This window comes from Pipistrellus hanaki, assembly GCF_964339955.1.
Source record: "Pipistrellus hanaki genome assembly, chromosome: 16".
Taxonomy (NCBI): domain Eukaryota; kingdom Metazoa; phylum Chordata; class Mammalia; order Chiroptera; family Vespertilionidae; genus Pipistrellus; species Pipistrellus hanaki.
This window is the reverse complement of record NC_140518.1, coordinates 37,964,528-37,984,700: the sequence shown is the minus strand read 5'-3', so window position 1 is coordinate 37,984,700 and position 20,173 is coordinate 37,964,528. Positions and strand designations below refer to the sequence as shown.

Sequence of the window (20,173 nt, the reverse complement as noted above, 5' to 3'; positions counted from 1 at the left end):
AGATCTGCACTCACAGTAGGAGATGTAACGCACCTCTAGCAATTGATAGATCAAGCAGACAAACAAAAATCACCAAGGAAACATGTTTTGAACTTCAGGTTGTAGTATTGTGATGCAATAGACGTATTTAGTACACTGTACTCATTGCTTACAGAATACTCATTCTTTTCAAGTATACTGGGACATTTAAAAAATTTGAGCAAATACTGGGCCGTAAAGAAAATTTTAAGTAATTTCAGATAGAGAATTTTTTTTTAAAAAAGTATTTTTATTATTGATTTCTGAGAGAAAGGGAGAGGGAGAGAGAAATAGAAACATCAATGATGAGAATCATTGATCGGCTGCATGTCCCAAGGCCCCCAACTGGGGATCAAGTCCCTTGTGCCCTTGAACAAAATGGAACCCAGGACCCTTCAGTCTGCAGGACAAAGCTCTAACCATTGAGCAAAACCACCTAAGGCTCAAATCAAAAATTCTGTACTACAATAACTAGAAGTGTAAAATCCCTTTGTAAAACATTAGCTAACCCAATCAGATGGTGTATTAAAAGAGATATGTGCAAGTAGCATATATGCCAAGAACTAAAAGGTGGTTTAACATCAGAAAACATTTATTTATTTAAATATATTTTTATTGATTTCAGAGTGGACGGGAGAGGGAGTAAAAGAAACATCAATGATGAGAATCACTGATTGGCTGCTTCCTACCCCCCCTCCTGGGGCTCAAGCCCACCACCCAGGCATGTGCCCGTGACCGGAACCAAACCCGGGACCCTTCAGTCTGCAGGCCAACGCTCTATCCACTGAGCCAAACCGGTTAGGGCCAGAACACATTTTTAAAAAATTTTTTTTTTATTGATTTTTAACAGAGAGAAAGGGAGAGAGATAGAGAGCTAGAAACATCGATGAGAAACATCGACCAGCTGCCTCTTGCACACCCCTTACTGGGAATGTGCCCGCAACCAATGTGTATGCCCTTGACTGGAATCGAACCTGGGACCTTTCAGTCCGCAGACCAACGCTTTACCACTGAGCCAAACCGGCTTCGGCAAGAACACATTTGTTAATAAAATAGACTTAGGGAGAGCAGAAGACTAGATCAATGGAGTATAAAAAAAATCACAATGCAGAGAGAGTACTTGAAGAAAGTTTAACACCTACTTATGAGAAAATCTTTTGGGATCTCAGCTGCTTCTATTTTGTTGCTTTATTATCCTCAACATGTGGATTCTATCACATTTTAAGATGTCTGCCCCACTCCAGCCATGACACATTCCAGGCAAGAGAGAGGAGAGGAGAATGGCACGCTCTCTCTCTTCCTCTGAGGACACTTCTGGAAGGACACTTCTGGAAGTTGGATGATCTTTTTATTTATTTATTTTTATATTATTTTAAAATATATTTTATTGATTTTTCACAGAGAGGAAGAGAGACGGATAGAGAGTTAGAAACGTCGATGAGAATCATCAACCAGCTGCCTCTTGCACACCCACTACTGGGGATGTGCCTGCAACCAAGGTACATGCCCTTGACCGGAATTGAACCCGGGACCTTTCAGTCCGCAAGCCGAGGCTCTATCCACTGAGCCAAACCGGTGCCAGCTGGAAGTTGGATGATCTTACATCTGTTTGATCAGAACTAGTCCCAGGGCCACAGTTAGCTGGAAATGTGGGTGAATGGTGCACTCTTCATTTTAGACTCTCTAGTGCACGAAATTCTTGCACTCAGGGGAGTTCCTCAGCCCAGCCTGCGGCCTCTTGTGGGGAGCGGGCCTAAGCCGTCAGTCAGACATCCTTAGCGCTATTGCAGAGCCTCTGCGCTCACAGCAGTGAGGTGGCCTCCGGGCTTCTGGCTGAGCGGTGCTCCTCCTGTGGGAGCGCACTGATCACCATGGGGGCAGCTCCTGCATTGAGCGTCTGCCCCCTGGTGGTCAGTGCTCATCATAGTGACTGGTCGTTCTGTCATTTGGCCCATTTGCATATTAGGGTTTTATTGCCAATTTCAGCTGACAGTTTAGGCTTTCTATTGACACAGAGCAGAAGTCAGCACACCGTGGCTCTCACCTGTTTTTGTAGATAACGTTTTCCTGGAGCCCAGCCACGCCCATCTGTTTACGCATTGCTCGTGACTGCTTTCCCCTTGTCAGCCGAGTTGGGTAGTTTCGACAAAGCTGGCAAATATTTGCCACGTGGTCCTTTGCGGGAACGTTGGTGACACCTGGTGCAGAGGAGAGGGGAGGATGGGTACTGGGCCAATGAGAGGTCTGCCACGCTGCTGTCACCGCTGCCGTTTGCCATCATCCTGACGAAAATGTGTGAGACAGAAGGAGGCACCAGAGGAGAGAGAACTGGAAAGGAAGGGATAAAACTATATGACCATCTGCACAGAAAATCAACTCTACCCGTAAATAATTAGACTGAATACAAGGCTCCAGTGCAGCAGGCAGCTACCAGCACTTTAATGTAGAAAGAGCAGATAAGAAAAATATTAAAAGATTTCCAAATTAACATATAAACTCAATGCAAGAAAATATTAATTTCAGTTGGATTTTTATTTTATTATTTTATTTTTTTTTCAGTTGGATTTTTAAAAGCAACTTAATATAGTAAAAAATAGATAAAAGAAATAAGCAATTTTGGGGGGAAAGCAAAAACTGGGGGGAAAGAAAGGGAAAAAAGACATTAGAATGTATTACAAAGCCATATTTATAAGAGCCGCACATTGATTATACAACAACAGACAAATAGGCCGATGGTGTGGACAGGGCGATCAGAGACAGACCTATGAGAATGTGGGAACTTAATATGCAATGACGGGGCACCTCAGTGTGTGGAGAAGAGATATTGGGAAAACTGGCTCTTTATAGGGAAAAAAAAACTCCATCACAGACAAAGTTGGGCTGGATAGATTCAAGACCCAGACATAAAAGGTAAAATTATAAAAGTAATTGGAAAAATAAAGAAGTCAGAATATTTTCACCTAGGGCAGTGGTCAGCAAACTCATTAGTCAACAGAGCCAAATATCAACAGTACAACGATTGAAATTTCTTTTGAGTGACAATTTATTTATTTATTTATTATTTATTTATTTATTTTAAAATATATATTTTATTGATTTTTTTGCAGAGAGGAAGAGAGAGGGATAGAAAGTTAGAAACATCGATGAAAGAGAATCACCGATCAGCCGCCTCCTGCACACCTCCCACTGGGGATGTGCCCGCAATCAATGTACATGCCCTTGACCGAAATCGAACCAGGACCCTTCAGTCCCCAGGTCGACGCTCTATCCACTGAGCCAAACTGGTTTCAGCGAGTGACAAATTTTTTAAACTTAAACTTCTTCTAACGCCACTTCTTTTAAAAAAAAATATTTTATTGATTTTTTTACAGAGAGGAAGGGAGAGGGATAGAGAGTTAGAAACATCGATGAGAGAGAAACATCGATCAGCTGCCTCCTGCATATACTGGGGATGTGCCTGCAACCAAGTTACACGCCCTTGACCGGAATCGAACCTGAGACCCTTCAGTCTGCAGGCTGACGCTGTCTATCCATTGAGCCAAACTGGTTAGGGCTAACACCATTTCTTCAAAATTGACTGGCCCAGGCCGTGGTATTTGTGGAAGAGCCACACTCTAGGGGCCAAAGAGCCGATGTGGCTCGAGAGCCGCAGTTTGCCGACCACGGATCTAGGGGTACAGAGAGACTTTATAAACAAGGTCTCCAAAGCACATACCGACAAAGCAAAACAAAAATTAGTAAAATTGACTGCATGAAAATGAAAAACTCTAGCTCAACGATAATCTATCAGTTAGGGTCCTAGCCAGACATGGGCCACTGAAGGCTGTTTTAGCAAAGGGACAGTTTATTGAAGTGTGAGCAGGACTGGGAATGCCACCAGAGACAGGACACGCTCCACCTCTGGATTCGGAGAAATGCACAGCTGTGAGCACGTTCACCGCTCCATCCAGTTCCCTATAAACTGGTCGTTAGCAGGAGAAGTTTAATCAGATTCAGACCGAAAGGTCACAGGTTCAATTCTGGTCAAAGGCATGTATCTTGGTTGCGGGCACATCCCCAGTAGGGGGTGTGCAAGAGGCAGCTGTTCAATGATTCTCTCTCATCGATGTTTCTAACTCTCTATCCCTCTCTCTTCCTCTCTGGGAAAAATCAATCAAATATATTTAAAAAACAAACAAACAAACAAAAAACTCTGGCTCAGACGTTATGATTCATACTACTGGGTTAAGAAATAGAAGAATTGGTACAAAGGAGCCATGGCTACCCCTAGTGTTTTAACAAGAAGTGAAAAATACTTCACATTTCATGTATGGCAAAAACATTGCAGGCAATGGAGGCAAACCTATGTGCTGAATGATGACTAACTATACAAGCTGCCCTTCCTTGACGGCGGGTGCCATTAGCCCATTAGACTGCTCCTAGGTAGGTGACTGTCTGGCCTGTTTCCACACCTACTTCCCAAGACCCAGCCTTTGTGATCTTTCCTCCAGTCTACAGTTTACCAGGGAAGTTTTGGCATTCCCTCAATCTCAACCAGGACAGACCACCATTGAGGCCAGATTCTAATCAACCAGCTAAGCAAACTGTGAGAGCTGCTCTCAGCTGCTTTGATTAACTCTGTGAATCCAGGATCTCTAAGAAGTACACCCAAACCAATAAAATAATGGAAAGTACACAGTCCTGTCCCTTAAACCCAATGGCTCAAAACAGACAGTGGTTAAGGTCTCAGGGCCAGATCATGAGCAAGGAATCTTGATCTTGACCAGACCGGGGACAGCTTTGGAGTCACAGCTTACTTGGCTGTGGGCAATCCCAAAGTGTCTCGGGTGGCCCAGGCTGGAGAGAAACCACAGAGACTCCACGGTGGGAGGGATAGACAAGGATGCCGAGAGAGGCCTGGGCAGGTGAAGGCAGCAAGGTGTGCCTCTCTCAGGGAGAGGGAGAGGGGAGGACTATTGCGGATTGCAGAGTTATCCTGTCTCACTCTGCACATTGATGACCAGAGACATTGGGACTGGCTTCTCTGGGCTCAAGAGACCAAATTTCAAATTACAATAACCAGCGAGAGTACAAGACCCCCCCCCCCCCCCCCCCCGTAGCGTGGATTCTCAGGGTGGAAAGGACAGGAGGACCGTTCACTCAGAGCCCAGCCTGTGCCTGTTCACAGTGTGCAGGCCTCCCCCATGGCAGGCTGTGCTTGTCCAAAAAGCAAATCTTTTCTTTAATGTGTGAAATAAATCTTATTCATTTTTTAATGTGAATTCGTTTCCCCCATCACCATTTATCCTGCTATGGCCTCCTCCACGCCCCCCCATCACCACACTGTCCATGTCCATGCGTTTTCTCTCTTTTTTTTATCCCCCCCCCCCCCCCCAGCTGTCTGCTTGCTCTCTATCTATGAGTCTGTCTCTATTTTGTTTGGTAGTTCAGTTTGTTTATTAAATTCCACATAGGAATGAAATCATACGGTGCTTGTCTTTCTCTGACTGGCTTATTTCACTTAGCATAATGTTCTCCAGGTCCATCCATGCTGTTGCAAAGGGTAAAATTTTTTTCTTCCTCAAAAAGCAAATCTTTGCCCTCTGGGGTAGCTCAGGTGGTTAGAGTATCATCCCAATAAGCCAAAGGTGAGGGTTCTGTCTCTGCTCAGGGCACATAGAAGTGCTAGGGGCAGAAACAGAATATGGGGGACTAGCTACAATAAGAAATACTAACCATGCCCTATTAACCAGGATGGTTCTGTTCTGCTTAGAGAAAGCGCATTCTAAGCTGGCTGGAGTTGCACGCCTGGGGACATGGGAGCTGACATCGGAATGCAGGCCATCCTCCTGTCCCGAGAACTGCCTGTCACGGAAAGATTCACAGCCTCGTGGCTGAAACAGTCTAGTCCCAGAGGCACCTGCTCTTTACAACCCGCAGCCCCCACTGCCTACAGTCTGGTCCGGGGGCACCTGCCCTCTGTGACCACCCCCCCCCCCGCCCCCAATCTGCAGGCTTGTAACCTGTAATGATCATCCCGTGCCTGTAATTCCTACTTCCCCATGTAATCTTTGTCCTTCCAATACAAGCAGCTGGCTTAGAGGAGAGGCAGAGCAGATGTTTGGGGTGATCTGCTGCTCTCCCACACGGCCGGCAGCATTGGAATGAACGCTCGTGTATGATTCAACCCTGTCTCTGCTTAACTATCTCCAGTAGTGACAGGCAGCCGGACCCATTGGTTACACAAGAAGCAACCAATAAATGCATAAATAAGTGGAACAAATCAATATTTCTCTCTCTAAATCAATAAAAACTTAATAAGTAAATAAAAAATATATATTTTTTAAAAAAGCAAATCTTTATGTTGGCCATCAGAGCCTATATACTCATAAACTTTGTAATATACTCTTGTTATGAACTGAATCGTGTCCCTCCTCCCCCAATTCATGTGTTGAGTTTCTAACCCCCAGTACTTCAGAATGTGACCATATTTGGAGATAAGGTCTTTATTTCTTAATATATTTTATTGATTTTTTTACAGAGAGGAAGGGAGAGAGATAGAGAGCTAGAAACATCGATGAGAAAGAGACATCGACCAGCCGCCTCCTGCACCCCCCCACCGGGGATGTGCCAGCAACCAAGGTACATGCCCTTGACCGGAATCGAACCAGGACCCTTCAGTCCACAGGCCGACGCTCTATTTGGCTGGAACCTGGGACCCTTTAAGTCTTCAGGCCTACACCCTAGCCACTGAGCCAAAACCATCCAGGGCAAGATAAGGTCTTTAAAGAGATAGTTAAGTTAAAGGGAGGTAATCAGGGTGGCCCCTAATCCAAAATGACCTGGAAGGGAAACTTTATACCCAGACGTGTAGAATGAGGACATTGTGAAGATTCGAGGAGAGGACTACCATCTACAAGCCAGGGAGAGGCCTGTACAAATCCTTTCCTCTCTGCCCTCGGGGGAACCGGCCCTGCCAGTGACACCCGGATACTGGGCCTCCAGCCTCCAGGACTGCGAGTTCTGTTTGGTAAGACCCCCGCCCCAGGCTGTGGCAGCCCTAGGGGACGAGGAAGCTCCCTCCAGGATGAATGCACACAGAGACAGATACTATTATACATGCACACCTCTGAACTTGCGTAATGCCACTAAATACAAAATCCACTGGTAAAGACTAACTGGAAGCTTCAGAAAATGTAATCAGTCGGGAGGGTCTTTGGGAAGAGCTTATGGACATTCTAATATTCTGCGTAATTTTGAGGCCCTATACAGTGGCACCCCAAAGGAAGAACTGTTTCTAATAAAGCTCTGTGGTTCCATCTTCCCCTTCCCGTGCCCTCCTTCCCCCCACGCACACCCTCCTCCAGCGCGGCCGCAGGCCGGAGTGTGCCTGGCTGCCGTGTCTGCAGGCACTGCATTGCAACTCGTACTCTTTTGTTTTTGGTGATGAAACACCTAGTCAGCATTATTCTTCACTTGACACCACCAATAAAATGTTCTCTCTGTTCAAGTTACGATTATTAAGTAATAAAATCTCACAAGTGAGGAATGCATCTAATAAGATTTGTACATGCCAAAACCGGTTTGGCTCAGTGGTAGAGCATCGGTCTGCAGACTGAAAGGTCCCAGGTTCGATTCCGGTCAAGGGCATGTACCTTGGTTGCGGGCACACCCCCAGTGGGGGGTGTGCAAGAGGCAGCTGATCGATGTTTCTCTCCCATCGATGTTTCTAACTCTCTATCCCTCTCTCTTCCTCTCTGTAAAAATCAATAAAATATATTTAAAAAATTTGTACAAATAAAATCTGTTTTGGAATCCCAATTGGAGTGATTCAATTAAATTAAATTTCACTAAATTCAGCATCATTAAAGAAGGCCGTTATAAAACATCCTGTTCTGAAGAGCGCCGCCCAGGTGCAGCTGGCAGTGAAGTCTGACTCCTTCCAGGCGCCGTCCGGCCCTCCCTGCAGTGTCCAGGCTGAGCAGCAGAGGACATCCCTCCTTCCCTTCAACCTGAGCTCCCATCCTCAGGACGCATTTTACCAAAATGACTTTGAATAGATGAATTACCATGTTTGTTTTGGTTTTGTTTGGCTTTCTGCCTTTTTTTTTTTTTTAATCAGCCCTTCACCAGCAACTGAGACCATTGGCACTCAGGAATAAAAACAAACACAGACCAGATAAGGCTTCCCTACTAATCTAAACTGATCCATTTCCTCAACAGAATTTTAAAACCACAGGGCTGGGGTCTGAAAAGAAGCCTGGTGTGTGTGTGTGTGTGTGTGTGTGTGTCTGTGCCACAAGTTGTCTAAATATTTATTTTTAAAAAATGTATTTTATTTTTATTTATTTAAAAATATATTTTATTGAATTTTTACAGAGAGGAAGGGAGAGGGACAGAGAGTTAAAAACATCAATCATATGTCTGCAACCAAGGTATAGGTCCTTGACCAAAATTGAACCCGAGACCCTTCAGTCTGCAGGTTGATGCTCTATCCACTGAGCCAAACCAGTTAGGACCCTTTTAAAGGAACAGTTATATAATAAAATTCTAAAAGAAGCCACCTTAGAAATGCAGAGAGGTTCATTCCAAAAAACCAAACCAACACAATGTGCAGTAGATCCATGTGCCAAAGGTCCATTTTGTCCTGTGGGAGGCCCTGCACTGGCATGAGTTTTGAAGAGGAAAGTGTGGGGCCTGCAAACTGCAGCAATGCAATCTCCATTTGAACAATGCACCTCTTTCCCTGGCAAATCTATTTTTGTGTGTGTGTCACTTTTGTAGGCGCATTTCCCCTCTGTGGTGGGGAGGTAGGGATGGAGGAGACCAGAGCAGAGTGAGCATGGGAGGCGGATAGAGGCGGGGATGGAGTCTCCAGGAAGGGGACTGGGTGGGTACCTGGAGAGCTGCTACCCATAAGTGTTGTGAACCCTGGGAAGATGGAAAGAAAGAAAGAAAAAAAAAGACGCCTACTAAGAAGTGCTCCTGGTGTCTAACCGGAGTCATAAAAAAAAGCAGAGCCTAGCCCAGGCGGTGTGGTTCAGTAGTTGAGTGTGACCCATGAACCCAGAGTCACCGGTTCAATTCCGGTCAGGGCACATGCCCCGGTTGCAGGCTTGATCCCCAGTAGGTGGCGTGCAGTAGGCAGCTGATGGATGATGTTTCTATCCCTGTCCTTTCTTTATCTCTAAGGATCAATAAAATCATTAAAAAAAAAAAAAAAAAGCAGAGCCTAGCAGCCACCTCCGCACAGGGGGCTCGCACGCAAACTGTTTTTGCGGGGAATCCGCAGGCTGGACCGGCTGCCTTCGCACCAGCCTGCCCACCACAAAGGAGAGCTACCAGTCCGCATCGAGTTCCGGCCGGTGGCGCTCACCCTCATAAAGGTGTCCTGGCGGCCCATTCCAACCAATAGGACCGCAGCTTTCCTCATCCAATCAGCTGCGCCGCTCTGACCAATCAGAGCGGCTCTATGCTGACCAATCAGGGCCGTGTCTTTGGACTCATCAAAGGCTCAGAATCAAGGACGAACCAATTAGGGGCTGGGGGCGGGGCTTTTAGCGGAGCCGGCCAGCGCTGGCCCGGAGAACGCTATTTTCAACGGAAAGCTGGAGCATGTTCAACGGAAAACGAGCGTTTTCAACGGAAAACTGGAGAGTTCGTTTTCCCGGCGGGAGCGGTTGCATCCGGGACCCTGGCGAGGCCTCCCCGGAGGGAAGCGGGCGGAGCGGCGCGGGGCAGATGGGCGCGGACCGGCGCGGCGCGGGGCTGCCCGGTTGGGAGGCTCCTGACCGCGGCTTCTTCCCCGACGCGCCCCGAAGTGACCACGTCCACGTCCAGAGCAGGTAGTTAGCACCCGCCCGGGAGTTACCATAACTCAGCACCCAGAGTCATCGGACGCAGGTGTATTTACCCGTATTCTTTTTCCTTATCCGTATTTCCAGCCCTGTCATTTCATCCCTTAACTTCTACTCTCCTCCCCCTTTGGCTCCATCCTCTTTAAACCAACACGGCCCTCCCCTCGCCTTATTGGCGATGATACAACAAAGTGGTTAAGAGTGGAGAGTCCAGAGTGACTGGGTTTGCACTTAAGTCTGTCTTTTATTAGCGTTGGGATTCAATCTCCTCATCTGTCAGATGAAGATTAGATAGGTACCTCCGCATAGGATTGTTGTGAGATTTAGACGAGTTAATATATGTAAAGCACATATCACTGCCAAACGTATATGTGTGTGTCAGCTATTTTTTTAAATTATTATTATTATTATTATTATTATTATTATTATTATTATTGGATCCCTCCGTTATGTCCAGAACTCATCTTTGCCCCCTGGCTTTCTATTTCTTTTCTTTCTTTTTTTTTTTTTTTTTGAATTTTATTTTATTTTATTTTTATTTATTTATTTATTTATTTATTTATTTTTTACATATTTTCTTGATTTTTTTTTATTGCCCCCCTCCCTCCCACACATCCCCTCCCTCCCCATAGTTTTATGTCCATTGGTTGTACTTATATGTGGCTTTCTATTTCTATCACCCGTTTTGTGCCCAATCCAGGACAGAGTGTTGTGGAAGCTACAGAAATATGACATCGAACATAACAAATGGTAGGTGGGAAGTAAGGAAACATGCATAAAAGGGGAGGTGATATATGATTAAGCACTAAAAGAGATACTGTAACTACCCAGAACCTGTAGTCACTGGGGCGTGGGAGTCAGAGAAAGCTGCATGAATAAGCTAGAACTTTAGCTGGTACTTAAAGGGAGTCTATGGTTTGTTAAATAGAGGAAAACCAGTGAGTGCAGTGTAGGCAAAAGCAAGGCTGCAGGAATGATCAGGACTTAATGGACCAGTCTGTGTGTAAAGAATTGGTTTAGGAAGCAGTGATAAATCTATGGGTATAAAAGCCTAATAATGCTAAGTGTCTGACCAGTCCATCATTCGACCAGTCGCTATATGACGCGCACTCATCACCAGGGCAGATGCTTCCACGGGTAGGTTAGCTTGCTGCTGGGGTCTGGCCGAGTAGGACTGGGTGAGACAGGCTGGACTCGCCCTGGGGTCCTCCCGCAGTCCCTCTGCGGCCCCAGTGGTGCACCGGCGGGGTCCCTCTGCCTGGCCTGTGTACTCTCGCAATCCAGGACCCCTCGGGGATGTCTGAGAGCCAGTTTTGTCCTGATCCCGCAGGCCAGGCCCAGGGACCCCACCGGTGTGTGAATCTGTGCACCGAGCCTTTGGTATGATTATGAAAACCTGTTAAGGATGTGAAAGTTACATTGAAATAGGGAGAGCCACTGAAAGTTTTCAAATGAGAGACAGATGATTAAAATATGATTAGATTCCATATGCAGAGCGATCTAGAGTGGAAAGCTTGATTTAGGGAGACCAAATAGAATGCTCTAGCAAAATCTAGGAGTTAAGGGAGAAGGCGCTGGACCACAGTGATTGTGACAGGAGTAGGAAGAAAATCTTGGGGACACTATGAAGGCATAACTGACAAGATTTAGTAACTGACGGGAGGTGGGGTGGGATGAGAGGAAATTTCTGTCCTGGGTGATGAGAGTGATGGCGGTGGAACAGGTGGACGCACAGCAGGTGGGATGAAGGCTTCTGGCTGAGTGGAAATGGGGCAGACAGGAATCTTTCTTTTTCTGACCTTCCCGAAAATGTGTGTATAAACTGAATAGGGGAGTTGTTGCTGAGGGAAGAGGACAAACCTCAGGCAAAGATTCAGTCATCCACAGAGTTAGTGACTGAAACAACCTCAGGAATTTAACAGCTTTTATTATTTTATTTTATTGGATTATTTCCCCCTGGGTAATTAAATAAATAATCTGTGGGATGGTACTTGGGGATCAGGGAAGATTCTACTCTCAACTTTTTTTATTTTATTATAAATGTTTTTACTTGATAAAAATGAGCTAGAATTGAACAAAGCAATCATGTTTATTATTAAGTATCCTTTCCTATGATGACATGGGTGGGACTCAGAGCTGGTCTTATCTGTGCCATCGGAAGTAGACTAACTTAGATGGAGACCTTTACAGATGGGGCACTATTTTTCCAGACTAGCGGAGGAAGGCGGGCACCGGTGTATCTTGTTGTGAAGTGCTGTTGCACGTGCTCTGCTTCTGAGTGAACTCTGACCTCTTCCAGGAGGCTTGTCCACGGGAGGGGCGCGGCGATGCGTGTGGCGGATAGAAATCACCAAAATGCGGCCGGAGTGTTGGCTCTTTCCAGTTTCCTGAACAAAACCTCTGCTGTCGACCAGGTAAGTTCCAGCTTTTCCGTTGCCCTTCATTCCTTCATGTGTTTTCAGATGTCCACGTGGTGCCCCTCTCCTCCTGCCTCAGTTGTTCCTCCTCCATGAGGGATGGCTGTCCGTGCTGCCAGAGTCCGACATCCGGAATCATGTGTGAGGCCCAGCTTGTTAGTAGTTTCAGGTCGAATAAATCTGGTCCCTGTTTCTCCATCTTGGTCCCAAGCAGAAGCCTCTTCAGTTCTCCCTTATTTGAAGTTATAAACTGGTAGAGGCCTCGCTGGCTCTGAGCTCCAGCTCTGGGCAGACCCTCAGGAGGTGCCGGGGATGTGCGGGGAGGAACTGCGTTGTCTTGCTTCACCCGGAGAGCTGGAGGGGCAGCTTTCTGCCAGACAGGAGCTGGCAGAAGCCATTGCTCCTCTGCTGAGCCTCCCCTGCAGGCCCAGGGTGTCTACTCTCAACTTTTTACCAATGTGCATCAATGGTAATCTGGGTCTGAATCAGTTATTGGAGGTTACAAAAGGACACTTTTTTTTCCTAATTCTATTCTTCCTTCTACATTTATTAGCTGGCAGCTTTATTCTATAAATAATACTGTGTTTCCCCCCAAATAAGACATCCTCCGAAAATAAGACCTACTTAGAGGTTTCCTTCTGAGTGAAATATAAGGCAACCCCCCGAAAATAAGGCCCCCCCCCCAGGCTAAACATGAGAGATTTGGTCCACTGATTCTGAAAGAAATGGAGTCACAAGAAATTCACCAGGAAATTCAAGAATTGGATTGTTATGATGATGTTCCAGAAGATGATGACATGATTGTCATTGAATAAATGAGTAAATTCTTAATATATATATTTTATTGATATTTTACAGAGAGGAAGGGAGAGAGATTGAGAGCTAGAAACATCGATGAGAGAGAAACATCGACAAGCTGCCTCCTGCACACCCCCTACCGGGGATGTGCCCGCAACCAAGGTACATGCCCTTGACTGGAATCGAACCTGGGACCTTTCAGTTCGCAGACCGACACTACCACTGAGCCAAACCGGCTTCAGCATAAATGAGTAAATTCTTGATACTGTAGGATTCACAGTTTGTCTGGTTTGTGTTGACAACTACCGTACTACCGTACCGTATACAGGTAATTTTCTTTATTTTCATTTAACAATAAATGCGTACCGTATTCTTCTTCGTGGAAAAATAAGACATCCCCTGAAAATAAGACCTAGCGCATCTTTGGGAACAAAAATTAACATAAGACACTGTCTTATTTTCGGGGAAGCAGGGTAGCTTCCCCTTTTCTTTTTGAGTATCATTATGCTCTTCTTTAAATTAATTATGTTGTACTTTATCATTTTTCTTTCAAATGTTCAAATTGCCCAGATTTGACCATTGCAATCTGTTATTTAGCTACACAGTGTTTTTTCTTCTTTTCCCCCCTTTATTGATTAAGGTACTACATATGTGTCCTTATCCCCACATTGCTCCCCTATCTCCCCTCCCCCCAGCACAAGCCCTCACCCCCTGGTGTCTGTGTCCATTGGTTAGGCTTATATACATGCATGCAAGTCCTTTGGTTGATCTCTCCTGCCACACAATGTTTTTATGCCTAAAGTAATTTCTTATATATTTACCACTCACAATTAGGAATTGAGAAGGGACTCCATTAGTTGGCGACTTATTCAGAGTCTTCTGAGAAGTCTTTCTCTTCCTGTGGACTCTCAACCCAAAATGAGGCTTTGGGTTGGGAGAGGGAGATGGAATTAAACTATGCATTAGTGTCACCCACTCCGAATCCTTATCACCTTTATTCTAGGCATCCTGTACCCCTGCCCACTTACCTCCTGTTGGGCACGTCTATCCTCCTCTCTGTTTATTTACAGTGTTCAAGAGTAGCAAGTGGCCGGGACCGGTTTGGCTCAGTGGATAGAGCACAGGTCTGCGGACTGAAAGGTCCCGGGTTCGATTCTGGTCAAGGGCATGTGCCTTGGTTGCGGGCACATCCCCAGTAGGGGGTGTGCAAGAGGCAGCTGATCGATGATTCTCTCTCATCGATGTTTCTAACTCTCTATCCCTCTCTCTTCCTCTCTGTGAAAAATCAATAAAATATATTTAAAAAAAAAGAAAAAGAGTAGCAAGTGGCCTGCCTCTTCTGCCTACTCTAGTAACTTCTTTGCCACTAATTGAATTCTGTGTTTCCACTCATAGGATTTTACCTAGCTGTTTGGCCTGCTACCTCTGCCAATTTAAAAATAATATCGAGACTGTGGGCAAGACAGTCAAACTGCATTTGACACTGAATGTCTGACAAACACAGATTGTGGTGAGTCGGAATTTGCCTGTTAATAAAATTTAAAATTTTTATTTAATTTTTTATTTTTAATCAATGATAAAATTGCAAACAAATAATGTAACTGCATTATTATTATCATCACTATTTTTGTTAATTCTCACATGAGGATATTTTTTCCAGTGACTTTTAGAGAGAGTAGAGAGAGGGAGGGGGAGAGAGAGGAAAAGAGAGAAACACCTGTGTGACAGACACACATTGATCGGTTGCCTCCCACATGCACCCCGGCTGGGGCCAGGGATCGAGCCTGCAATTGAGTGACGTGCCCTTGACTGGAATTGAATCCAGGACCCTTCAGTCTGTGGAGTGACACTCTAACCACTGAGCACACTGGCTAGGAAGATTAATGTTTATTTTGTTTTTGCAGTTTTATAAAAAGAATACAAATGATACTGTTTTACGAAGGTTTTATTTGGAACCTGAGAGTTTCTAGTTCCGTCACTAGCGGCTGCTGCCCAGCCCTTCTCGTGGAAGGGAGGGCTCCTGTGTACTTAGACTGCCCAGCTCCCACTTGCTTTGAAGCTCCAGGCTTTCTACCCACCGGACACTCGGTTGCTTTGAAATATTTTCCTACATATTAGGTTATCGGCATCTACTTAATAATGTGCAAAATGTGCTTTCATGCCTACACATCTTGAACACGGTCTCTGTCAGCGCTCTGGGCACATCATAAGGAATAATGCTGTGCTACTTATAGAAAGACAGTGCTGCTTATTTTTCAAAACAATGTTTTGACCAATTATATTACTTCCTTCCACCCCAAGGGTGGGTAGGACATGCATTTTAATCTCCATTCACAGGTGAGAAAAACACAACCAGGAAGTACGAAGTGCTATCCTCTGTTGCCCAGGTCTCTGGCTCCCAGGTTTAGGGGCTTGGCAAGCCCATGTTCCTCCTTTCTCACAGCCCTTACCGACCCCTGACCCTCACCACCCCGCTGCGCAGTGGTACACTTGACCTGCATGCAGCCAGGAGCTTTGTATGCTTCCTTAGATAAAGCTGAAAAGAAAAGAAATGACAAGAAATGACAGCCACGTAGGCATCTGACAACAGTGGCTTTTCCCTTCTGTATTTTAGGGCCCAAGTGTTATTCCATAGTTTTATCGAACCTTCCACATTGGCACACAACGCGGCAAATCTCAGTCTGCGTCCCAGATGCCTGCCTAGATATAAGCAAAGAGCAAGGTGGACACGGTGGTTTCCCGTAGCCAGCCTCTGGTGTGCGGGCTGGGATATGTGGGAGCAGGGGCCACGCTGAAGAATGGGGGGGGGGTGAAGGGAGAAGGGCGTGTCCAGGTGAGGGCCTGTCAGCAGTGGGGTTAGCCATGTCCTCTGTGATGGTGGCCAGAACACGGGCGCCCTGAGGAGTGGAGAGCACGCCTCAGCTCCCTCCGCGTCGGAGGCAGAGCAGGAAGGAGCCAGTCGATCTGCAGAGGGTCTCGCTGAAGGGCCTCTCCTAGCCGTGGCGCTTCTTCAGTCCGGGCATTTGGCCTTGGGGCCGAGGGACTGAGCCTCACTGTGGTTACTACAGTTGACGCTTTGGAACGTTTTGAGTAAATAACCACTTTTTCCAAAGAAGCCATTTCTCCTTTTGTTGTGTTGCCAGTCGTAGGTTTAAGTTGGGGCTTATTTTTCTTCTCTCTAAATGGCAGTCAAATGCTTGCTGATTCCCAATTTATTTGGCTGGGACGTATGGACTGACAAAAAGCTGTCCCATGAGTTTTTCATGATCAAAGGGGTCTCTCTTTTATTGATAGTGAGGAATTATAGGCCCTGGCTGGGGAGCTCACTGGGTTAGAATGTCACCCCTGTATGCCAAGGTTGAAGGTTCAATCTCCAGTCAGGGCACAGGGTACATACAAGAATCAATGAATGCATAAATAAGTAGAACAACAAATTCATGTTTCTCTCTCTCTCTCTCTCTCTCTCTCTCTCTCTCTCTCTCTCTTTCTCTCTCTCTCTCTCTCTCTCTCTGAAAAAATCAGTAGAGCTCCAGAGGTGCCAGTGCGGCCCTGAGAAGCACAAGGAGCCAGCCAGCATGTGTCCTGCCTAGTCCACCCCTTAGTGCCCACCCTCCTTGGCGGTGGGGTCCAAGCATCCTCGATGGCCAGCTCCCCATGCTGCTCACCAACAGCGACAGGGCCTCTGGGAAGCCCTCTGGCCTGGGAGGCTCTCGATCTCAGCCTGGAGTTGGCTGATGTTCTGGTTCTTCTCGGAAATCTCAGCATTCGTGCGAGGCAGGTCCCCCCGTGCTTCCCAGCCAGCGTCAGCAGCTCCTCGTACGTGATCTGGTCCAGGGTCTAGCCTCAGCCCGGCCCAGTTGGGGATCTCCCTGTGCTGGGCCTTGACCTCGGGATGACGCCCATGGACAGCACATGGATGTGTGGAGGTGTGGACTGCAGTTCACGCATCCTTCATACAGCTGCCTGCGGAAGTGGATCTGATCGGCCAGCCCTTCCAGGAGGGCCTCCAGCTCTGCTTTGCTCACATAAGCTTCATCCACATCTTTCTTCTTTTTAAAAAAATCCTCACCTGAAGATATTCTTTCCATTGATTTCCACAGAGAGGGGAAGGGAGGGAGGTAGGGGAGAGAGAGAGAAACATTGACGTGAAAGACACACATCGATTGGCACCTCCTGCACATGCTCCCACAGGGACTGGGGAAGCTGTCACCGAGGTATATGCCCTTGACTGGGAATCGAACCCAAGACCCTTTGGTCCATGGGCGGACACTCTAACCACTGAGCATACCGGCCAGGGCCATCCACATCCTTCTTGATGAGGACAAATTCATTCTCCATCTCTGTGCGCTTGCTGATCTCATCCTCGGACTAATTCTTCAAGTCCTCCACCAGCCCCTGCATGTTGCTTAACTCTGCCTCCGGCCTCAGTTTGCCCCGGGCCAGCGTGTCCAGCTGCCGCTGGAATTTGTTGATGTAGCTCTCCGACATGTTGGCCATTGTACTGCGAGTTGTCTGCTGCTGCAGGAGGCGTCACTGGGTCTCCGGAATCTCATTCTGCTGCTCCAGCTCCGCACCTCACCCATGAAGGAAGCCGATTTGTTGTTGAGGGTCTTGATCTGCTCCTTGTCCCGGTGGGCACCGCCTGAAAGTTGGGGTCCACCTCCAGCTTCAGGGGCCTCAGCAGGTTCGCTCGGGAAGCTGTGATGTTCCCCACATTCCCAGCCCCGCCGTCACCCCCGGTCAGACTCACGTCGGCACCCGGGCCAGCCTGGTAGCCGCTGCCACCGGGAAAAGCCGCTGTGGGTGCCGGGCCCACTCGGGTGTGAGCGGCTGCTGAAGGCCCGGGGGCCGTGGAGGCCGGAGCGGAGGTGAGGGGTCTGGGCCTCCTCTGAACCAGACAGAGATTCGAGAAGGAGCCAGAAAGCTGCTTTGAGTTGGTGTGATTTAACTCCAGGATCAAAGAAGCGAGGAAGAGAAAAGCGCCCGCCAAGGGTGCCTGTGAGACTCAGTCTAAGGGGACCGAGGTGAAGTGCTGCTGTGGGGAGCAACCGCTTCTGCCCAGCGTGGTTGCGCATTTTTGTCGCTGTATGAGGACCCTTGGCCAAGGGCCAAGGAAGTGATGGGGCTGAAAGTCCTGCCTGTCCTCCATGCCAGGTCTCCCCAGACACATTGTGGGGCTTTTTTTTTTTTTTTAAAATATTTTATTGATTTTACACAGAGAGGAATTGAGAGGGACAGAGAGTTAGAAACATCGATGAGAGAGAAACACCGACCAGCTGCCTCCTGCACACCCCCCACTGGGGATGTGCCCGCAACCAAGCTACATGCCCTTGACCGGAATCGAACCCGGGACCTTTCAGTCCGCAGGCCGACGCTCTACCGCTGAGCCAAACCGGTCCCGGCTGTGGGGCTTTTTAAACAGACACAGAGAACGTCTGAAAGCCCAGCATGCAAGGGCTGGTTTTCAGGGTCCCAGGTCTGTGGTGATTTTGCTCATGAGTGTGGACCCATGGGCCCGTGTAGCCCCTAATAAGACAGAGCTGTATGTGCCAGAGACATGGAACGGCGTGAATACTAATTGTCGGCATGCGTTTACTTCCAAAGGGCTCTCTCCCGTATTTCTGGCATAAGAGATGCTCACCCAAATGCAAGATGGGGGCCACTTTGAGGAGGATAAAGATGGGACAAAGCAGGGGACACACAGAGCTCACATTCCCCTGTTTTGTTTTTTATGTTTAAACTGAAATTTAAAGATTTCTTTCATTTAACTGTAAACATGTGCAACTGCTCAGCAAGACACAAAAACTGAAAAATGCTGCACGTCAAGTAGCAATTAAGAATGTTCTCTCACGTAAGAAAATGTCAAAAATTTTCACTTAAAAACAAATTAATCATCTTAGTATGACACGTTTATTTAATTCATAAAAGATTCTCAGAGTAGGAATCACCAAGTTTCCTATTGCATACACTCTGTGATTAGGATTCCCAGCACAAGGTGTCTCCAGGACTGGTCTCGCTTTAGCAGTGCTCAGTCATCTGTTTAGCTGCTTCTGCAAGCAGCAGCACACCTCGGCTAGCTGCTTCTGAGCCCAGTAAAAATGAGTTGACTCGTGTTAATTAGTCTCCTACATCCAGAGTCCAGAGTGCTAACCATTACACTATGGAACGCGCCATCTTCAGTCTTCAGTTGATGCTCTTCTACTTCACTGATTTCTGCCATTGGCATTTCCACATGTGTCCCGAGTTTACTGTTTCCACTTCTCTCTCTCATCCTTCAGTCTTTGTATTTCCTCAGCAGTGAGTGCTTCCACCACTAACTCCTGGGGAGGCGTTCTTTTTCACCCGGATGTGTAACATTTCGTTCTGATACATTCCTTAAGGTGATGCCATTTGCTGATTAGTAATATCAACATAAGGAATGCTTTTCACTTTCAGCATTCAGTATTTGTATCAGGGGTATTAACTATTGTCTTTTCTCCCCTGTTCGCTTTGTTTTGAGCATGATCCAGTTGCTGTCTAAGCAACATATTTTCACTCTGTAGGTGAGATGCTTTTCTGTGATGATTCCTGTTTTACAGTGTCTGTTCACGTTCCTTGTTCCTTGAACAGGTGTTCACTTTCCTGCTTTTGACCCTGTTTTTGGCTGATGTCCCTTTTTACACCTTCTAAAACCATTGTACTTACTTTGAGAGCCTTTCTTGCGTGATAAAGCTCCATTTCTAAGCTATTGTGGACTGAAACTTCCACTTTCGAAAGTTGTTGAGAAACTTGTTATGTTTTAGGTTAGACATATAGAAATTAATTTTGTCCCGCAACAATACCATTCATCTCTCGTTAAGGCGATGGACTGGAAAAGCAAGTGTTAGCAGTCCATCGCCTTAACCACTCAGCCACCTCGTTTTAGATCTCTTTTTGATGTCTGACAATGCTGTGCAACAGTAGCCAGTCTAGACCGGTATGATTCAACTTCTGCTTCAGTCTTCCTCTGTTTTGTTGTTCATTCTCCCGTTTACAGTTTAGCATTGTTTTCTCAGCCCTCAGAACTTCAAACTGTCCATTATATTGAAATACTGTTTTTATTAATGTTTCCTCATTCATCAGTTT

General features: G+C 46.6%; 1 long non-coding RNA gene across 1 annotated transcript; it reads left to right on the top strand.

Moving 5' to 3' along the window:
• Positions 1-9,555: 9,555 nt before the first annotated feature.
• LOC311611197 lies at positions 9,556-18,246 on the top strand. The gene is made up of 4 exons (XR_014793087.1): positions 9,556-9,842; positions 12,154-12,268; positions 14,465-14,579; positions 16,592-18,246. It is a non-coding gene; the product is annotated as an uncharacterized lncRNA (long non-coding RNA).
• The last annotated feature ends 1,927 nt before the right edge of the window (positions 18,247-20,173 follow it).